Source organism: Podarcis gaigeae (genome assembly GCF_964106915.1).
Source record: "Podarcis gaigeae genome assembly, chromosome: 2".
NCBI classification, from domain to species: Eukaryota; Metazoa; Chordata; class Lepidosauria; order Squamata; family Lacertidae; genus Podarcis; species Podarcis gaigeae.
The window spans coordinates 36,279,727-36,302,655 of NC_139679.1; the positions used below are offsets into that span (position 1 = coordinate 36,279,727).

Consider the following 22,929-nt stretch of genomic DNA (forward strand, 5'->3'; position numbering starts at 1 on the left):
AGGGAAAGGGACAGCAAAGAGACTTTGCTCTAAATCAGGCATAGGCAAACTCCGGCCAAGACACATCATATGGGGACTTCCGGAGAGGAAAAATGGTGGGTGCCACGGCAGTGGGCAGCTCCTGAAGCCAGCCAGAGCCAACTGCACTACCAAGCTGGCTCCAGGCTGCTGAGGCTGCCGCAGCCACATTTCCCGGGGACATTCCGGGGATGGAATTTGTCTGGGGACAGATTTGCAAATCCGGGGACTGTCCCCGGAAACCAGGGACATCTGGTAACCCTAGCCTAGAGAGGTGTTATAATGGTGATCAAATTAAAAATAACTTCACAATCAAGGTACACTGCCACAATGGGAATAATTCAGAAAGCAAAGTTTCTAGGTTACCTGAATCTGGAATTTGCTGGTTTTTAATTTTAGAATATTCAAGCATATGGCTTGGTGGCCACAAATGGTTTCTTGACAGTCTCTCCTACTCGCTTTTAAACAGAAGGTATGTTAGCAGTTATGACGCTCCAAAATGCCAGCAATATTTAAAAGAGCTACAAAGAAAACTTTGTTTCAGGGCTGCTTTATACTGCCTTCCACACAACCAATTGCAAACGTAGTCAAAGAGAGGTACACACTCAAGCAGAAAAATATTGTGATTCACACGTCACGATCTTCATGTGAGGGTAACAAACAAGTGGCTGAAAATGCATTGAACTCCTTGCAGCATGAAGCAGCTCTTATGTTGCTTGGGCAATAGTATTCCTCTGGGAAAGGGTTTTATAAAACAAAGTTGACCCAGAATTTAAGCAAAAACTTCTGCATGCACAACAGAATTTCCCTCCCTCTCTTTGCATGCTCCCAAGGCTCCCAAATATGCTCTGGAGAGTTGGGAGAACCCTCAAAACATGGGAGGAGGAGGAGAAAAAGTTCTGTTGTGCAAGCAGTTCTTTCATGAACAGTATGACTTGGTTGGATACAATCCAAAATATTTGGGGCCCAGCTCATCAAAGCACTGCTTCAAAATGCTCCTTCTTGCCACCACAGCTTCCAATAGTGCCCATTTATGTACATCCTAAAGTTCATCTATAGCATAGTGAAGGCACATCACTAATAAAGAAAAGCAATTGGCCAAGCTTTCCACTCTTGTTGGAATTTTCATTGTACAATGAAAATGCACAATATTGATGGGAAAACATATTCACCAAAGTCCATTTGCATTCTCTTTTCATATCTGAAGGAAAAGCTCCAAAGCTATAAATGACCCCATGTATGTATGTTTTTGAATAGGCTACAACTAAATGGAAGTCCAAATGCTCCCAGCAGTTTAAAAAGTAACATTTCCCCCCCCCCCCATTTGAACACAAGCTTGGGTGGAGGGTGGGAGCAACACTGAATCCCAGTGAAGTTTAGAATCCCAGCAAAGCACTTTTGTGGTATTTAAAATCAGCATGTGAAATGTTTCCTACCATCCTGGCAAAGGTGTCAAACAGAAGTTTCCTGGAACTGGCAGCTTTTGAGACACCACCAGGCAAAACTAAGAACTCACTGTGCTAAAACGGGAAGGGATGGTACCCCGGCTCAGGTAGAGAGAGAGCTGAGCCAGTTTCAGCTGCTGCATGGAGAAACAGAGTGGGGAAGTGAGAGAGATGCGACAAAGCTATCTTTATAACCCTTGCAAAATGGCACTGACTCACGTCGACTCTTGAGCCTAAAGAAAGCACTCTTTTCACAACCTCTGAAAGGCTATCGTGTGTAATTCCCCCCCCCCATGCCCCTCCAAAATCTTGCTAACTCTATCCAGCTGGAAATGCCAAGGGTCTTTGGCAAGTCAATCCTTTGTTTTTCAGAACATGAGAAAGGCAAAATATAATTCCGTCATGCTAGGAGGATAATTTCTGTGTTTCAGTTTAACAGGAACACACACAAAAAATGAATACTCATTCTTCCATTCCCCCAACACTGCTTGCAGAAGAACAGCTCCTCCAAAAACCCATACTGTAGTGGCAAAAAAACCTACTGGCAAGTCAAAGGATATTTAATGTTTCTAACTGGTGTTGAGGTCGAAGGGTATATCTTAAGCTTACAGACTCCTTAATGAAAAGATCTCTGACAGAAATGATAGGAAAATGTTGGTCTGCCAGGATTACTGTCTGGTCACTTGGCTAGATTGCACCATTGTTCTGACTTAGCATATTGGGAAATCCAGAGCTTTTGCTCATGACATAAAGGGGAACAATTTCCCTCTAAAGTGGGATATTCATAAAGGTAAAGGTAAAGGTACCCCTGCCCGTACGGGCCAGTCTTGACAGACTCTGGGGTTGTGCACCCATCTCACTTAAGAGGCCAGGGGCCAGCGCTGTCCGGAGACACTTCCGGGTCACGTGGCCAGCGTGACAAAGCTGCATCTGGCGAGCCAGCGCAGCACACGTAAACGCCGTTTACCTTCCCGCCAGTAAGCGGTCCCTATTTATCTACTTGCACCTGGGGGTGCTTTCGAACTGCTAGGTTGGCAGGCGCTGGGACCAAGCAACGGGAGCGCACCCCGCCGCGGGGATTCGAACCGCCGACCTTTAGATCGGCAAGCCCTAGGCGCTGAGGCTTTTACCCACAGCGCAGAGACTTAAATAGAAGAAGACAGGGCAGGAGAGGGTAGGCACTCTGCACCTGCAGAAAAATAGCAGAAGATTAAGCTCCCAAATTTCCTTCATGGAGACTGAACATGCAGGTTTCCTTCATAACATCAAATATCACCTGCAGCAGAGACAAGCACATAGGGCTTAACCAACATAATCCCTTTGGAAGTGCTTAAGTGAAACTCAGTCAACAGACCAGGAAAACTCTGGGGAGAATGTCAGGATTTCATCCCCTCCCAAGCACCTTCAAGCAGCTGTCTCAGCTTCCATGGAGTCTTCCTGCCCCTGGTTCTTTCAGGGGCAAGCAAAGATGTATGTAGACTCTGGCATATTGGGATGTATCCAGCGAAGCCTTCCCTTAGCACAAGGACTTTCGTCTGCACAACACAACTCTCTCTTCTCTTCCTCCCCCTGCACAATCTGTTCTGGGGTTTCTTTCCCAAACCCCATGGAGCAGATTTGGGGTGAGGGGGGTAAGGAAGTCTTCTTGCACAGGCAAAAGTTCTTGCACTAACAGGACAACTTTGTTGGGCGCAACTCAATGTCTCTTAGCCTAGCTCCTCCTTCCCTAACCTTCATTCAGCACAAATGTGTTAGCTCAGTTGGTTAGAGTATGGTGCTGATAATGCCACGGTTGCATATTTGATCTCCATCCAGGACACCTGCATATTCCTGCATTGCAGAGGGTTGGACTAGATGATCCTCAGGGTCCCTTCCGACTCTTCGATTATATATGATTCTATGATTATTTAATTAGGTGTTCCCAGAGGCCATCAGATACCCACTCCTGCTTAAAGCAGCCTTTGAGGTGATAGGATATTACCTGTTTACAGAAAAGCCAACCAACAGTCGCTGTCCACAAATTCAATTTAAGACTATTTAGAACACTGACTTTAATGGGAATAAGATGTACTGAAAAATCCAAAGTTATTTTGTCTTTTTGAGGAGACCCGCTGAGAAAAGCGTAGGAGTTCAAATGTTTCCACATATTTTAAGTCCAAGAGCCGCTGAGAGTTCTCTCATTCCTTATCATTGGCTTCTTTACAGAATAGCTGTAGATTTTTTACTGGGAGCTAATAAAGAATTCAGTAGCCTGCAGAAAAGCAAATCACTTTAATATACAGGCAGATAAAGGGAAGGGAGCTCCCTCAACACTGACCCAGGCTGCGTGGAAAGAGGTCTAATAAAAATAGAGAAGAAACTTTATGCACAATCAAGAGTTACACAATGAGCTTGTAACAAGTGTTGGTTTCGGGAGCTCTGCACTGGGGAGTTTGCGCTAGCTGCAAGTCTCCATCTGCGATCCTCCCCTTAGTGCACATGTAATATGAAACTTCACATCTCCAGGACGACCAACAACAAAAAAAAAGAGAGAGAGAGGGTGAAAGAGAAAGCGCAGGCACAGAGCAGCTGGCTGTCAGCAGCAGGGAAAAGAGGAGTTGAGGGAGGAAAGAGATAGGAAGCAGAGAGGGTGAAAAAATGTGGGGGGGGGGGAGAGAGCTGACATGAAATGACAACAGAAAGAAAAACACGAAGGACAAAGGGACGGCTGGTTCTGCAACACTACTTGGGTAAGGCTGACTTTTACCTCTTCTCCTACTCGCTACAGCATCTTTGTACGGGACAATTGGTTTGTTCAACTTAAGCCTGTGCCAAGATTTCATAGTAAACGTTGCAACGTGGGATGTCAGAGGAAAGTGCGTGAGGAGGACGGGTTGGGTGGGAGAACGTGAGGCAGGGAGACAGAACGGTTTGTAAGTAGAGTTTCTGAAGTTGCACTGCATTAAGGAGAATGTCAACAGATTAAGTTCTTCCATGTTCACTTGGATTCTGCTCCCCTCTGAATCAGGCACAAAACACAGTTAGAAACAACAACCTGAAAAGTAAAATTCTAGCAATTTTTTTCTTTTAACTTGTGCAAATATGACAGCTGGTTGCAGAATTAATTCCATACAATTTTTAAATGCACACGATCCTAATTGGTTTGGAATGTGTGTGTTCACTTTAAACAAAATTCCAACAGCTAAATTGCAGATTAGCCATGGGACGATTTAGGCTATCTTCCCAGGAACCGAACATCGTCCCAACACCAGGCCTGGCATTTTCTGACTGTCAGCTACATCCTGAAGGAATTCTACTGAAGATGCCAAATTATGTGACATTCACTCAATTTTGTAGCACATTTACCCCAGACAGTTAAAGCCTTTCCTTGAGCAACAGAGCTCTACTGCTGCTGCTGCACACAAATAAGAGTTTGTCTCAAGATTCTGGACTTTGTGCCAATTAGGAACCATTCAACATTTGTATGCTGGCAATTGGCTCTCCAGCAGAGTTAGAAAGCAACAGCTGCAGAAATAAGGCTCAGGTTTTAATGGAGTATGTTATCAAAGAATTCTGTGTTGATCATATGTATTTTTATTTTTAACCAATTACTAGCAGTGCTGCAGTCATTGGTTTTAGTTCAGAATGCTATTTTAACAGAACATGACGTTCTTCCAAGCACAGCATGCTCTAACCATTAGGAAACGCTGGCCAGAGTAGAGCACTAAAGCTTTCATTGAAATCGGTTTATTATAAGCAGAAATGAGCCATTTAATGGAGACAGAAAATAAGGAACAAACCAGGTGCCCACTCTGTGCCTTTTCTCTATGCTGATAACACTACCAAGCCATATCATCAAGAGCTTGTTCACCTGAACCTCTTCTAAAGTGAAATATATTAACATCAGTTATGCAGGGCAGTCTTTATGCAAGAGGCTTAATGGGAACAAACCACATGTTAAGTATTGCAAAACTAGGAAACCAATGGGGGAGCTTTTCAATCTCTTTGAACATTCTGTAACATACATTAAAGTCACCAAACTCCACCCAAGTAGATTCAAAAGAAGACTCCAGTGTGAAGCTGCTGAGCTGGAATCTGCACATTTTACACTGTGACATTTGGTCTGAGCAAGCCCTGGGAACAGATACCTTGCTACAGAAAACAGTTGTCCCTCCCTGATTTTTTACCTTTCAGAACTCAACTTGTTAGACCTGTTCACTAGCAGCAGCCTGTATTTGGGAGTGGGACACACTCACACCGACTGGCTTCACTTAATGTAATAAAAATACTAATAAGAGAAGTGCTCTTGCTTTCTTTGTTCAGGGATATTCACATAGACTTTATGGACACTTATTGGGCCTTGGCCCCTGTGTGCTTATACTGCACAATGCTTTCATTACTCTTCAAAGTGACATAAGACTCTTCATTGTTTTTGCTGCAACTAACTCTGACTTATTACAAAGGCTCAACAAGGAGATCTTGCTAAGCAGCTTTAGGCAGGGATAGTGAGAAGATGAGAGGGATCCTGCTCCAAAACAGAGGTTCCTGTCCCATAAACAAAAGCATTTGTTTATGGGACACATGAACACAACCAATACCTTGTGCTACTCTGTCTCTAGCAAGTACACACTCACCCATTGAAGATTAACTCTTAGTTTACTTGCCATACTGAGCTCTCGTTAAGCAATACCGTATTTTTCCATGTATAAGATGCCCCATGTATAAGACATCCCCTACTTTCGGGGACCCCAAATCTATAAAGTGGGCATATGAACTATCTGTGCATAAGATGCCCCCAGATTTTTAACCTTATTTTAAAGTAAAAAAACCTAGTCTTCTACACGGGAAAGTACGATGTGTTGCAACAAAAAGCAATCCACAGCTATGGCAAAGGACTAGATCTATTAAATCTGAAGCTCACTTTTGAGAGGTGCTTTAAAGCAATGTTCAAGTCTACCTGTGTGCGTGTGTGTGTGTGCGCGCGTGCACACCCACCCACATATGCACACCCACACCCACCCATAAAAGAATACCAACCTAATAAGTGCTTCAACAGTGATAAAACCAAAAGCCAAAAGCCCATCATTTACCTCCAAAAGGTCAGCTGTAAAAAGGGTACTCCCTTAAGAGGAAGCTCTACAAAGTAAGGTGCCACAACCAAGAAATGCAGGAGGTAGGCAATGTACTTGCACACACCAGAGAGAAAGCCAGTTTTATTGCCACCTATCAAGGCTTTCTACTACCAAAATATATTTCCTCACTTGTTACCAAAGAGAAAACTCAGGGAGTCTCCCCCCCCCCTTTTTAAATTTGCACACAAAGCCAATTCAGCCTAATTACTTCCATAATGGTTCTGCAGCCTTTTTTGGATTGGTACCCCAGTAGTCTATTGTTTTTTGCCTACAAACTCCTGAAAAGCAGAAACAGCCCCAAGCCAATTTCGCCTATAAAATAGATCTCTTTCTACCACTCCCCACTTCATGCGATGTTCCTTCATGGAAATCTGCAAATTCGCTTTGGATCTTGCTAACTTGCAAGAGCTTGCATATTCTGACAAACTGGTCGTGTAAAGAAATTAGAATATTTATATAGAAGGCTGCAATAACTGAACACACCACCCTTCTTCCTGGCAGAAACCTGAATTCCAAAGTTCCTTTTATAACACTTCTACCCCTTTTTGAGAGATCGGCAGCTTCTGTTATTTGAAGATGGAAGAAAAAGTTAAATAAAAAGGCAAAAAAAGCAAGCAGAGGGGTACAGGAGAAAAACAGACCAATGTTTTCTGGAAAAAGAAAAAAAATGCTGAAGGGTTTGGCAGGAGCCTGATGCTGCAGCTATGGGGAAACATGCAATTTGAAACACATGTCTAGGAATAAGAAGGCAGAGCCCTGGCTTGTGTTACCAGCTGCCATACGCTAAAGAGGCCTCTCAGTCTCCATAAAGCACAACTGCCCAAGAGCGTTTGCCAGAGACTCTACACAGTATACAGCGAATCTGTGTACTAGCCACTCACATCAGGAAACACTGACTGTGTGGCATTCTGGAGAAACTGTAACACACAGCTCCAAGTCAAAATTTTGTTTTTAACTTGGATCTATTTGTTTCCCCACACAGTTCTGGTGGATTTTTGTGCTATTCACAAATGACTTATTGGCAGGCAAGTTCGATTAAATGGCCTGTTTCAACCTATTTGTTTGTCCTTGTATTTCCGGCTCAATTTTGCTGGCCACCATCAGTTTCAGTGAGTAGGTGAGGTGGTACAGGTCATATGAGAAAGGCAGGTCACGTGGGAACCACCGTGTCTTCATGCAAGCTGTTAAAAAAACATATCCAGTGTGTGCACAGGCTTTGATAAAGCAAGTTTTGCACAGTGGTACCTCGGATTACATACGCTTCAGGTTACATACGCTTCAGGTTACAGACTCCGCTAACCCAGAAATAGTACCTTGGGTTAAGAACTTTGCTTCAGGATGAGAAGAGAAATCGCACGGCGGTGCAGCAGCAGCGGGAGGCCCCATTAGCTAAAGTGGTGCTTCAGGTTAAGAACAGTTTCAGGTTAAGAACAGACCTCCAGAATGAATTAAGTACGTAACCAGAAATACCACTGTATTGCACCCTGAAAATGCTGTTGGAGGCCTCACGGAGGCACATTTGGAAGAACATGCAGCTAATGAAATAATGAAATAATGTGCATCTGCACATGAATACAACTGGAAAATTTTCCTCCAAAAACTGACTATATAAACATAGTACCAAAACATCTTGCTTCCCCAAGCATGATGTAAAAAACAACATTTTCCTTTGTTTCTGTTAGGCCTCTGTAAGACCTAAATATTCATCATTTTTATTGTAAATAAAGTTGGAATAAACTGGTGGTTTAGAGGAAGGAACATCTGCCTTTGGGGAAAAGAAATTACTGGAATTATCCAACTTGGATCACTCCATGATCATCGTTTGAGAGGTTTGTTTCTCTGCAACGATTAATGCTAATTCCTTTCAACAGAGTCCCATTTCACAGGACACATACATGCCAGGTCACAAAACCAAAGACAAACCTTCAAAGAGATGTACAGAGTGCCACACTAGCTTTAATGACTTCCAACCGTCAATGCTTGCAGAGCAAACATCTGCTTAATTTGAAGGTAAACCATGGCTCTCTGCCATGTGGATGAGGTCTGAAAGCCAAATAACCAACTATTTTCTCAAAGTACAGAGAAATGATAGACTGGTGTTCCAGTTCTAAATCTGGAAGCTCTATTATGGTTTACAGATGGATGTTCTACATGTCCCATCAAAAGGTGTAGTTAAAAGTGCAATAAGAAACGCTTTACAGATCTCCTATATCACAAATGCCTTTGGTCACCATTCTTTACATTTTATGGATTGGGGCTCTTCTCCACAGCTTCATGGGTAAACTGTGGATATTTATATGCAGTTCACTTGGGGCCAGAATCAACATTTTGTCCAGTGAATCATAGCTGTGGTATTTTAACAGACACTGTGAACAGTGACTGAATATTAGTTGGTAGTCTTGGTACATCAGTCTGGGGATAGAAAGAGTGTTCAGCAACATAATATTCTCATTAGTGTGTTTCCAACATACTTGTTTGCCTGCAAGAAAGTCTGGTTTTGCACAGAACCGTCAAACCAACAATTACTTCCAGTATTCAACCTCCACTAAGAGACAGACACAAGTCATAAATACCATTTAGTCTCATTTGTCAAGCCTGAAAGCCCAAAGCTAAATTATTAATTTTTAGAGAAGTGGTCGTGTTTGTCTGTTGCAGCAAAAACAAGAGAATCCTGTGGCACCAGGCACCTTAAAGACTAAAAACATATATATTATGACATAAGTTCTCAAAGACCAGAGTCTACTTTGTGAGATGAAATGATCTGATCATCTGATCAAATGGACTCTGGTCCACAAAAGCTTTGCCATAATAAATTTGTTAGTATTTAATGTGTCTGGTGCCACAAACTGAATTTATTTGGCATGTAACTAGACTAAATGGTATTTATGACTTGTGTCTGTTCACTCCTTACCATAGGCTTACCAAAAAAGCAAACTATCTACTCAACTAGGTATTGATTTCCTATAGACCTGAAAATGATGATATTCAGATGTCACACAAAAATGGCTGATTGTGAAGGGAATAAGCCCAGACTCACTGCTGATGAATGGGAGCTCCTGCCTTGCCACGGGTACAGCTCTGAGATTAGAGATGTTCACTTCAGATTTCAATTAACCAGAGTTTAGCATGATGTCTGAACTCTAACCTCTGGTTCACTTTGTCAAAGCAAGCCAGTTTCATAAACCACAGTTTGAACTTTGCATGTTTCCAACAAACCACAGTTAACCACAGTTTGTCAGGTTCAGACACAATAAGCTGATGTTAACTGCAATCTGAAGCACTGGGACCACTGGGAGTTTAGGATTGTTCCTGTCTTCATGATAACTCATATATTCTTATTAAGTTGGGAAACAGTTACTGAATATCTCGAACATGTAATTTAAAATCCATTGACTGGCTCTCAAAACTACTTCAAGCAGGACCGTGTGGAAATGGAGGCAGAGCAGCTATGAGCCTGACTATTAATGGGCACAAAGACAGCCCATCCAAAGCAGTTCAACAGCTGTCAAGTGCCAGTGGTCTCCTGCCACAGAACATATCTTCTGGGGAAAGTGATAAGAATTTCCTTCTGCAGAGCTTTTTCCTTAGAGGAAGGTGTCTGTTTTGCAGTCAGGACTCAGAAGGAAGCAGTCTAACGAAGCATTTAACACCCGAGAATGCCTTTATTTAGCCATCTGCAATTCATCACCAGCTGACAGAGCTGCATACAGGAAAGGCAGGTATGCATCCACTGCTATACCTAAATGCTGACACTGCTCTGAACTGTAACAAGCTTTCACAACAGCCCAAGTGTTCTATAGCAGGGATGGAGAACATCTGGCCCTCCAGATGCTGTTGGACCCCAACTCCTATCAGCTCTAGCTAGCAAAGGCAAGGATGATGGGGAGCTGTAGTCCAGCAATATCTCAAGGCCCACAGGTACCCATCCTTGTGCTATAGGATTTGGGTGGGGAGGAGATTATTCAGAGGAACAGCCTGGGCAAGACCATTCTGAACAAGGAAAAGGCAGGAGCTAAACTGGAGAACTCATATGATGAACAGGCATTCTCTTAAGTCAAGGCAGATAATGCACAAGCTTTATCCCCCTCCCTGCGCACAGAGTTTTTTGTAGCTCCCAAGACACCCAATATTTACTTATACTACTCCTATGGTTCCTTCCACCACTGCGATGCCAGCATGCAGAAGTTTTCTGTGGGTCTCCACGTGGCGCCCCTATTTGTCTCTTTAAACAATATTTTTAAAAAGGAAGAAAAGAAAATGTAAACAGAACTGTGATGCCAAAAGGATTTTGTGTCCATTTGTCCTTTACACTTTTTTGGCAATGCTGCTTTTATATTTGGGTTAGCTGCTGCTGTATTAAATGATGGGATTTTTACAAGTGAAACTGTTCATTCAGTCAATCTTTATGCAACCTGCTTTATGAATGCTTAGCAACACCTCCCATTACTTCTGCTTAGGAAGACACATGAAAATGAAGGCCCTATAGGATTGAGACATGTTTCTAGAACCACCCAAAGGTAAAGTTCATGCAGAACATGCAGAATTCACCGCTGTTAGAATAATTATGTACTTCAAGCACAAGGCCATCCTCAGTCAGTATGTACAAAATGGTGTGTTGAATTAGTGCCCCGATAGTGGCAACTTTCACAATATTCAATAGGCGTTGCATAACAAATCCACATTAAAAAGCAGAAAACCAACAGGAATGTTTTCTGGCCACTACTTTAATCTTAAACAGCAGCAAGACAGCCAGCAGAGCTTATCTAGTGCCATGATGTACAGAATGGTAAGATAAAACAGGCAGCTGAACATCAGTGGCTACCCTGCTGTGTTGCATTGCCTTTTCAAGCTCTTTAATAGCTATCTTGTCCTACAGCTTTAGTCACGTTGTTTTCCTTCACTTGCAGAAGGGGAGATCAGAAAGTCATGTGAAGGTAAAGTTATTAAATGAAGGGATTCTTGAGCTTTTAGTAGAAATATCTATTTCCAACTACAGACATACCTCTTGTTTCGTTTGCTTCACGCTGCGGCTTTTCGGGTTGCGAACGCAGCAAACCCGGAAATGTATACTTCCAGGTTTGGCTGCAAGCGCATGCGCAAAAGCATTCTATCGCGCTCCGTGCTTGTGCAGATGCACCGCTCAAGTTGCAGACTTTTCGGGATGTGAACAGCACCCCGGAACGGATCATGTCCGCACTATATAAAACCACAACAATTCTTGTATTTTGAGATAAGACATCATTTACCTGCAGTCATGCAAGCAAACCATAACTAAAACAACTCCCAAGATTTAAACTCCCTTTCATGGGCCAAATATCTTTCCTAAGCCAGGCACTGGCACACCCATGGAAGGTTCAGCTTCACACCAAACCCTGAAGGCCTAGCTCTTGCAACAGCACTGCAATGAGGTTTCAAAGCCCAAACCCTGGATGTATGTTATGTGGCTGCTGACAATAAGGCCAAGAAGCTCTCAAAGTTTCAAACAAACAAGTTAATTAGCTGCTTCAACCAAGAAGAGAAAAGACCATGTATTTCTGCACACTGTTAACATGAGGGTTGGAAACCCAAAAATCAACATTTAACTTTTTTATTTCTTAATGCTTTGTTTACGCGCATGATAGGCTACGAAATAGAAAGGGGACTGTTCACACCAAATTAAATACACATTCTTATTTAATAGCTGCAGTGTTCAAAACTCCTCCAGGAATAAACTCCAGATTAAGGCACACTGTGAAAATAATGCACAGAGTATGCCTGAGTTATGTTTAAATTGGGGAAATTTACTGTATTATCATTCTTAGATGTTAGACCATGGGTAGGCAAACTAAGGCCCGGGGGCCAGATGCGGCCCAATTGCCTTCTAAATCCGGCCCGCAGACGGTCCAGGAATCAGCGTGTTTTTACATGAGTAGAATTGTGTGCTTTTATTTAAAACGTATTCCTGGGTTATTTGTGGGGCATAGGAATTCATTAATCCCCCCCCATATAGTCCAGCCCCCCACAAGGTATGAGGGCCAGTGGACCGGCCCCCTACTGAAAAGGTTTTCTGACCCCTGTGTTAGACCTTTTAGAACACATGACAAAGCAGCCGGTGTCAAAGCAGCTCTAGAACGAAAGAAAATGATTCTCAGTGGAATAGAACTGAGAATATGGAATGCTACAGCATTACGTACTTCATGTGGAACCCAGGCACTTTCTTCTGAAGGTGAAAAGAGTAGAGACGTAAGCCGTTTCTTCTTTGATGGAAGATCAAGAAAAACTTCACTATAAACTTTGTTAATTATTATGGAGTAAATAGTTATGGATAAGTGTGTGCAGAAGGTTTGTTTGTTTGTTTGTTTGTTTGTTTGTTTGTTTACACACACACAACTTGTAGTCTGCCCTGTGGAAAGATGGGATATACATATTTTAAATAAATACCTGACATGGGCAAATATTTCTGTGGAGGAAGAATTTTTTCAGGAAGAAGAGCAAGATTATTGCTGTAACCTCTGAAATAATGAGAGTCAGAATTAGGGAAATCAATTTCTGATTGGCTTGAATGTACATTCTGTTTGGATGTGTCTAATAAGCCTCCTTCTGAACTGCTGTGCACATGACTAGAAAATCAAGGGCAGAGCCCTGCTAAACTTGTTTTGCTGGTGATCTCAATTTAGTTAGCGCCACAGAAAAGGCAGTTCCTTCTTGGTGTTCAGTTTATGAAAGTTAACAGTAGAAACTCTGACAAATTCTCTCTTTTGTTCTCCCCACCCCACCCCCCGTCCTGTCCCCCAGTGTTACAAAACGTGGGTTAACCCAAGCAGGATGTCTTTCAAGGAATTTCAGAATGAACTCTATGCTCTAGGTAGCAAGCTATGGCTCAAGCTCGAGGGACTACCCAAGGCAGAACCTTTGGAGATTGTGTTCTTTTTCATCATCATCTTGTTCATTGGTAAGTATGAATCATGCTTGCAACTTTCTGGGCTCATCAGAAGGGTCTATTTTGTCATTCAGGAGCTATGAATAATGTATTTTTTTTTTTGAGCTTTTCTTTAATCTACATGGTTTCTGACTCCTCAGCAATTGTGATGTTCAGGACAGGCTTGAAGTAAACGTTTGTAAGAAATCAGTGCAGATCTACACTGCTAAGTTTCACCATACAATATAAATGCTGTTTATATATGTGAATATTTGTGTGGCAGAATCAGGACTGGCAGCCAGCCCCTAGGTTCTATAGAATTTAAAGTTACAATCTGAACTTTATCATATGAATGGCATGGGAGCCAACATTTACAGAAATAGTTAACTCTGGGTCAAATGGTAGTGTTGCTTTGGGCTACCGTACTACAAGATTATGTAGGAGGTAGCATGTACAGTTTAGAGCTAACAGCGGAATCTCCCAGCATAGAGAGAACGAGGCCCAATTCACACATAACTTCTCATCACTTGCATTCTTAGATGAATGTATGAAGTGTGCATATCCATTGCAAAGCAGCATATCCAAAGCGGTAGGGAAGCTCTGTCTGTGACAGATGTTCAAATATGAAACAGTCATCAAGTGATTAACATGCATGTGTCCAAAGATACACCAGGTGGCATGGAGCAGTTCCTGAAACAAGTGACGGGGTAATTAACAACCACAGATACCGAAGAAAGCTGGTAGATATAAAAGCAACTGTATAATGTTTTCTTCTGTTGAATTCGAAAGAAGAAAAGCCTGCTTGTGTACTGCAACAAATCCTCCCCTTGTTGGAATTGGGAAAGTGCCAGATGAGCCTAGCCTTCTTTCAGCTAGAACTCTGGGCTAGCCTGAACTAAAGCTTTTTGACTAAACATGTTGAAGATTATTTCCTTTGCCCTTTACCTGCTGGTACTCTTTACATTAGAAATCAGCTGTACCTTTAAGAACAGCTACTACCACTCATATATTGTTTGATTTGCAATGGGGTTTATAATCATTGTGCAGCTCACACCATCCTTTGAGAACTGTCAGTATTATTTCTGTCTCGCTGATGTGTTAAACAGTGGCTTCTACAAGGCCTCACAACAAGTTTGTGAGAGAGGTGTATGACTTGAATCCAGAGATTCCCACTTCCAGCGCTCAGTGCCACTCTAGCGTTGGCATGATGTAAAAGGAACAGGGAACACAACCCCACACTTTGTGCTCTTTCACCATATAGACAAAAGCCATTAGTAGTAATAGTCATTGTTCAGCAGAGTGGGTTAATGTTCGTAAGTTTGAAAGCCATGCAAAATCCTTCCCCAACCCATCACCAGAATTTCCTTTCCCAGTCTCCACTACAGCCCAAGTGTTGTTTATGTCCTTTATCCATTCCACTCAGAGAACCAGCTGCTTCTTCCTTTCACTCCCTCTCCCTGCCTGTATTTTCTAGGAACCCATTACCTTGACAGTGATCATGACTGCCTACTCTCCACTCCAAGCCTGGGCGCAGCTGGGAGAGCAGGAAAGTGTAGGTTACCTTTTTTTTGTAGGTGCCAATAGCAGAACAATTAAAAACAACAAGCATAGTTTGGGCATGCTTGTTCTAGAGCTCCTGTTGTTAGCAACTCTTGCGCCCTCTAGTAATTCCAGAGGACACAAGACAAATGTAAAAGCCACAACTGTCCCTTTCTGGTGAGCCTATTCATTGTATTAGCAGGTTGGGTTATTCTAACTCCTGGCTAGCAATCCCAGAAGCTAATATTCTCTTTCTCTCTCTCTCTCTCTCTCTCTCTCTCTCTCTCTCTCTCTGCCTTTCAGTTACGGTACTTTCGATGATGATCATAGCTTGCAGTGTTTGCTGTGCCCGCTGCTGTAATGGAACACCTGTTCACAAGCCTAGGAGGATCCAAGTTCGGCCGGCAGACTGTGTATGAGAATGCATTAAGAAAAGGGTGTGGATGTACTGAGGAATGTGTGCAGACTGCTACCAGCTGGCACCACAATACTCTTCTACAAGATAGTGGATGAGAGCACTAAGGAAGAGCAGCGTGAAAGAGACCTCGCCCTGCCTAGGGTTTTATGCCATGGTCACTGTAGGGCACTGATGAAGTGATGGAGTTCAGTATTTCTCTCTCTGCCCCTTTGCAGACAGTTTACTATCAAGACGAAGATAACTGCATCATGGCTGGCCAGTGAGTTAATCCATAAAAGTGTGCAAAAATGCCACAAGCAAGTTAGCCAGGATTAAGACTGTTTATACTTTTCCACCTGGTGGTGTTCCAGGAAGATGTTGAATACAAGCAGTTTCCACTGAACTTCGAGCCACGTGCAATGGCTCAGCAGAACAAACGACAACATAAGCAGTGTTTCCTCCTCGATGTCCAAGTGTCTGCAGCCAACAACACAAGCACAACAATACAAACAATTTCATCCTTTCACAGAAGATGGCTCATTGTCTGTTTGCTCTCTTTGGCAGTTTTCCTTCCTTAATGGGGGCAGTGAAGGATGGGGGGGGGGAGTTGGTATTGATGCTCTTCTTCACTGTCTCTGAATCTTTTAAAAACCAATCACATCACACAGGGGTTAGTTTTTGGTTCACTGTTGTGTCAAGAATACAAGAGCATGTGATGTCTGATCAAGGTGATGCAACATTGCAGTTGGCATATGATTTCAGAGACTGTGAAGAAGAGCACCAGTAACAACTCCCCCCCATCCCTCACTGCCTCCATTAAGGAAGGAAGATTGCCAAAGAGAGCAAACAGAGAACGAGCCATTTTCTGTGAAAGAATGAAAACAAAAGGATGCCGAGCCACCAAAACACTATGTCGTTTTGCTTGCCTGCCTTAAAGTGAATATTTTCCTCTTTCAAAATATATATTACATATTTGAGTGTTTTCTTTCTCATTCAAAAAGCCTGCCTTGTTTCCATGTTACAAGGCAGTTCTTTAGTATGGTGAAAGGGGAACAACATATCGTTTATATGCTTGGGGTTTATAGTTAAATGCATTCTCTTAAATATATGTGATATGAATAGTTTATATTTGTGGCATTAATACATCTTATTTAAGGCAATTGTACTGAGAGAGTTTACAAAAAGAGGGACATTTTAGAGTATTACTTTAGAGTTATTTGTGGAAAGAACATAATAAAAAAGGTTAAATTCTTCGATCCATTCATTGGTCTCTGTAGTTTAAAGTGTGCTTGTACACAGAGCTAATAAGATACAGAGAGGGCTGGTTATTTCAGGAAATGTGTGCAGCAGCTGGGCAAGCTAAAGCACAGCCAGGAATGAGCTGCCCAGCTACAGTTTGCAACTGAAAGGAAATCCATTTCCACAAAGGCAGACCTTGTGGACATTTGGTTTACACTCCAATGAACTTCAAAAGAGTTACATGTGTACAAGGCAAAAGGAATGGAACCAACCACGTGCAAAAGGGGGAGGATATTGCCACAATGCAATGAACTGCACAGGTGTCATTCCTAATAGATATGTCATCTATAGCAAAGCCCCTATTCAAAAGATCAGATTAGCCCAAGTCATCAAGACCATGACCATGCACCACCAGAAGCGAACAAAGAATTATGTAAAGGATCTGACAGAATTCTGCAAGTCTTACAATGTACCGTATTTTTCACTCTATAGGACGCACTTTTTCCCCTCCAAAAATTAAGGGGAAATGTGTGTGCGTCCTATAGCGTGAATGCAGGCTGCGCGGCTAAGCCCAAAGCCAGAACAGGGAGACGGAGTACTGCACAGCGCTCTGTCTCGCTGTTCTAGCTTGGGGTTAGCTGCGCAAAGCCTCCACAGGGCAGCGGGGTGCCTTCACCCCACTGCCCTGCGGAAGCTACAAAGGCTGTCCCCAAAGCCAGAACAGGGAGACGGAGCGCTCCATCTCGCTGTTCTAGCTTGGGCGTAGCTGCGCAATGTCTCCGCAGGGCAGCGGGGTGCCTTCACCCCGCTGCCCTGCGGAGGCTACAAACGCTGTCCCCGAAGCCTCAAGCCTTTGGAGTGCAGCAGGAACTCGTGCTGCACTCCAAAGGCTTTGGGTCAATGAAAGGAACCCGAAGCCTTTGGAGTGTAGCACGAGGTCCCGCTGCGCTCCCAAGGCTTCAGGGATCTTTGAGGTTGGCGGTGGGGGAAAGCAGCGCTTCCCCCCACCGCCAGCCCCACAAGCTCGGGGGGCAGCGGCAAGGCTGCGCGCAGCCTTTGCGCTGTTCCCTGACCTGCTATTTTGGGCTGGCAGTGGGGGAAAGCAGCGCTTCCCCCTGCCAGCCCCAAAGAGCAGGTTGAAAGGAACCTGAAGCCTCCGGAGCCCAGCAGGAACTCCTGCCATGCTACAGAGGCTTCGGGTTGCCTTCACTGAAGCCTGGAGAGTGAGAGGGGTCAGCGCGCACCGACCCCTCTCGCTCTCCAGGCTTCCAAGGTATCCGCCTGAAGCCTCCAGAGCACAGCGGTAACTCCCGCTGCGCTCCGGAGGCTTTGGGTGAATGCACCTTGAACGCACCTTGTTTTAGAGGGGGAGAACAAGAAAAAAATTTTTTTCCTCTTCTCCCCCCTCCTATGGTCCGGTGCATCCTATAGAGCGAAAAATACGGTACTCTTATTCACAACTACTCGTTAAGTTCAATTGGAGTTACCCACAGGTAAACAAGTATGAGATCCCAGCCTAAATAATGAACTTTAATGCATACCTTCATTTTTGAAAGGGTAAACATTTAATCATTACAAACCTGCAGAAGGCAATTAATTCCCTATGTTGCTCCTGCCAGTCTTTTGTGACAGATCTACCTGCTTCCACACAATTCCTGGATCAAGCTGGGACCTTTGTAACACACAGCAGGTGGGATTCAACATAGCACTAAGTGGAGAATGCATGCACGAAACAAGTTCCACTTGAGGAACAAGACTTTCCTGACTTTCCTCCCTCCACGAGCCCCTGAAAATGTTCTGGGGGTTCCCGCCAGTAAGGATCCTGCCCAGAAAAATTAGTTAAGTATGGTCAAAGACCAGAAAGAAGAAACAATTTTAGCCTGCATGTTCTCCCATGTGCCTTCTCCAACTAAGCAAATATTACTGAGCTTTGGAGGTGGCTCAATCAATAATAGTACAACATGGATAAAATGAAGCCTGATTGTATAATTCAAGCTTTCAGATAAGCCTCACCCTCTCTTGGCTGTGTTAATAATTTGCTAAAGTACAAACAGATATTAGACATTACACACTTTCTCTTTGCACAATTAAGGAGGTCTTCCCAGCCGACAGGTTCTAAAAAGGCAACTACATATAGCTTAAGGTGAGCAGAGAGTTGTTCTCTATTCTTACTTTTCAAAAATTTACTAGAATTATCTGTAGTGATCTGTTCGCTCTGAACAGACTGCCACAATTATTAAGTTATTCATGTGCCACAATTACTTTCGTCATTTTATGGGAAATGGTTTAAGGGTCACTATAAGAGTCCTCCAGATTACAGATGAAATTTGCACAAAGCCCATTGCTGTTTCTACTTTTATTAATCTGGCTGTACACATATATGACCTTGCTAAAGCAAACTGTTTTTATTCCAACAAGGAAGCATTATCCAAATATTTTTGCTGTGGTGCAGACAACTGGAGCGTGCCTGAGAGATTCAAACTGAGCATGGCTTTGTGTGGGAGAAATGTTACATTCCCCCTTAATCCCTCGTTTCATGCAGCATGTAGGCAAAGAGAGAGAAAACAACAAAAACCCAGAAAGCAATGATACAAATGCAGTGAAATTTAGCTGATGTTTCATTCTTTCTGCTCTCCAATTACTCCAGTCTTTCTGCACAGCAGCAAATGTGAAGCGAGGGAATAATCCACATGCCCTTTTCAATGAGAACAGAACGTAGCAGGGGAATTAAAAGTACAAGCTGCTTCCAAAGAGATGTCAGACTGCATTTAGATGTCACAACAATAGGCCTGTAAGCACTCCAATCTGAAAGGTGATTGGAGAGATCAGTCCTCTACAATTCTAAGAGGCTTTTAAGTGGGTGAGACATTTATTTCAGCCACAGTTGCTTTGGGACTTTCTATTGGAATCTCTAAGAACAAACAAACAAACAAAAACCCATAACATATGAAACATTTGACACTTTGCAGGATGCAAGTCTTTTTGAATGGATGGATGTCATCAACTGAAATGCTAATACAGGCACAGGCAAACTCGGCCCTCCAGATGTTTTTGGGACTACAACTCCCATCATCCCTAGCTAACAGGACCAGTGGTCAGGGATGATGGGAATTGTAGTCTCAAAACATCTAGAGGGCCGAGTTTGCCTGTGCTAATATGTGAAATTTCATGGTGAGCTCCAAAAAGAAAGGAACTGTATAGAAATTTGCAAGGAGGTAAAGGGCAATTCTGTTTAGCACCACCATTTGGTCACAAGAAATTAAAAATAATGACAGCCAAGTGAGGCGGGGAGAAAAGTCCATCCAGTCTGCCTTCAGTAGAAACCATTTCTGGATGTGATAGGGTAAAAGTGCAGGAACTCAAAGAAGGAGTGGAGTGCTGCTTCCTGTTACTTCTATCCTCTATTAATTTCTTTACTTCATTTCAACATTTATTTGAGTGCCTGCTACATTATAGAGTGGGGCAGCAAGTTCTGCAGATCTGTTTACAGACAACAAGTCTGAACACACTTAATGTGGAAAGCAAGCCCTGAATTCACTTCTATTTCTGGTGACTTAAGATTCAAATTTTTGAAAATGTTATTTGAGCAGACGCCTAGGATTTCTCGGCATACACATCCGTATTAAAGTAAACCCCCTCCACTTAAATGGAACGACACTTTAGCTAGAATCACAGAATTGTAGAGCTGGAAGGGAACCTGAGGGTCATCTAGTCCAATCCTATGTCAGTGCCTTTTCCGTTTCAGCATCTTTTTATGTACAGAATGCAATGGAAGCTGAGGATTTCCAGTAACGGCACCCAGCTGTTAACAGCAGCAGAATTAGCAGGAGCAGCTGCAAATGCAGCAAGGTGCAGAATGAGCAAACAATTGAAAATAACCTTGTAGAAAGCATCATAATTCTATATATATTCATGGTGACTAATTCCTGTATCTGTGAATTGATGTAAAAGTCAAATATGTTTCTACAAGGTAAAGAATAGAGGGGGGTGTTTCTGTATCTCTCAGAAGACAATAACAACAACAAACAACACGTTGAAACTTGAACCTTCCCGTGCCAGGCAAAGGTCTTTTTCTTTTCCTAGATACCTTAACCTCTGGTAAGCATATTCAAAGACAGGGGAGCCCTTAATAAAACCCACCAACGCTGACTCATGGAAATTTGGCCAAACAAGGCCCCTGAAGCCTTTTAAAAAGAGTAGCTAAGGGGACCAGGCACCTCTGCTCCCAACAGAAGTTGACACTGTCCTAGTGATGCTGCTCCTATTCCAGTGGTCTATGTATTAAATGCACATATTGTTTTAATTCTCCAGGGCCTGGCAATGATGTCCACTTCAATACAAACTGCTTCTCAAGACATTCTAAAACATCTGAAAACTCGGATTCTGTCAGATGACTGGGCTCTTGGGGGACTGGTAGTAATAGCTTCATTCGTCATGGTTATCATTGCACTCCTGTTGTTTGCTGCCATCTTTGGCTGCTGCTCAACTCCAAGGAATAAATCTGGCCCCATATAAAACAGCAAGAGCAGCCTTGGTCTGTGGAATCTGAAGAATGCTGAAGTGGGACCAAGAAGGGGGAAATATCGTTGCTTCTTGACACCCCTGTTTCACATGTACAAGTGAACATACTACAGAGGAAATTTGGCACTGTTCAAAGGTACACAACCAGCTTCCACATGAGGCCTGACACCAAATGAAATCAGCATTAAAGAAGCATGTGCCTGAGCAGGTTTGATTCACAACTAACTACTTCTAGCAAAGGAAGTGACAAAAAATTGTTTAAGAAATAGCTGACATGTAAAAATTCAAAAATTCAAAGACTGTTCAGTTTTCCTTGAAATTGTACATTTGTCTTTCTTTTTTTGCAACCAGTATAAGTATAGATAACCTAATCAATAGTGAAACTAAATGAGACTAAATGAGCCGTGTTTTTTAAATGCATCCACATGAATCCCTTCCCCCAATTCTTATTTTATTTCCATAATCTGATAGAGCTGAGCCAAAGGGTGGAGGAAGAATGCCCATTTCATTAAAATCTTCAATATAATGATCCTCTTTCTTTTAGAGATGTTTCCAGCTGCTTCAAAAGGGTTGAAAAATCACTTTGCTTGTTAGTAATTCTTGAATGGAAAGGATGACCAGTATAGAACACATTGCTCTCTCCAAATGAGATTCATCTGTCACTAGAGAGTTTAGCACCTAGCCCATCCAGGCATAGGCAAACTCGGCCCTCCAGATGTTTTAGAACTATAACTCCCATCATCCCTAGCTAACAGGACCAGTGGTCAGGGATGATGGGAATTGTAGTCCCAAAATATCTGGAGGGCTGAGTTTGCCTATGCCTGACCTAACCAAATCTGATTGGCTACTTAGCATTGTAATATCTGCACATGAACCCTAAACAGCTAGAATATCTCAAGGTTGGGAGGAGCGACCCTGAAGCAACAGTAGAAAGGGAAAACAGTAGCTATTATCATCCAGCACTCTCATATGAATTCAGGCAGCCACCACCGAAAACTATAAGAACTGAACTCAAGGATTGTATTATAAACTACTTGACTTAAATAGTTTAGGGATATTTTGTTTCAACCAAAACACAATTATTTCAAAATTTTAGACCAGGGACGTCCAAATTCTCATACCACGCGAGCCACAAGAATATTCTACCATGGAACACATGGGCCGCCCCCTGCCTTGTCGCACGGGGTGGAGTGGAGTGGGGTGGGGTGGGAGTGAGGCCATATTTCGACACCCCGCCAACCGTCACGCTGTCTTCCCAAAGCCCAGCACCTCACTTACCCAGCTTTGGGAAAGCAGCACGAGGGCTTGAGGGGGGGGCATCAAATGTTGTTGAGTGCCGCCGGGTGCTTCAACACCCTGTTTTAGACCATGCATAAGTCAAAAAAGGTAACCTTACTTTAGAATGCCTGACCAATTTGTCTTCAAAATTACTCAATACATATTCTATGCTGGAATAGCTCTGTTGGTAGAGCATCAGACTCTTAATCTCAGAGTTATGGGTTTGAACCCTGCTAAATTCACATTACAAGATTCAGACTATGGAACCAAGAAATTACAGTTATACAGGATAAGAAAATCAAAATAAGGAACTATGGCCTTCCACCTGTCCCCTTATTTTATTTTAATAGCAAGTTAACGTAACAGCAGTGTGCATCATAAGAAAGCTGTCAAGCATTTTTATTTGCTCCTACCGTATGGCCATTCCTGTAGTAGGGCATCTGCGTTAGATTATGGGCATATCTACATTTGCCTAGAGTTAGC

General features: G+C 42.9%; 1 protein-coding gene and 2 long non-coding RNA genes across 6 annotated transcripts in view; 2 read left to right on the forward strand and 1 right to left on the reverse strand.

The window, feature by feature from the left end:
* The window catches only part of RECQL5 (RecQ like helicase 5), a 48,517-nt gene that overhangs the window by 16,001 nt on the left and 9,587 nt on the right, over positions 1–22,929 (reverse strand). The window lies entirely within an intron of this gene.
* LOC310838411 lies at positions 1,730–11,091 on the forward strand. The gene is made up of 3 exons (XR_014560963.1): positions 1,730–2,253; positions 2,605–4,192; positions 11,032–11,091. It is a non-coding gene; the product is annotated as an uncharacterized lncRNA (long non-coding RNA).
* On the forward strand, positions 18,098–21,487 carry LOC310838406. Its single transcript, XR_014560956.1, has 2 exons — positions 18,098–18,790; positions 20,959–21,487. It is a non-coding gene; the product is annotated as an uncharacterized lncRNA (long non-coding RNA).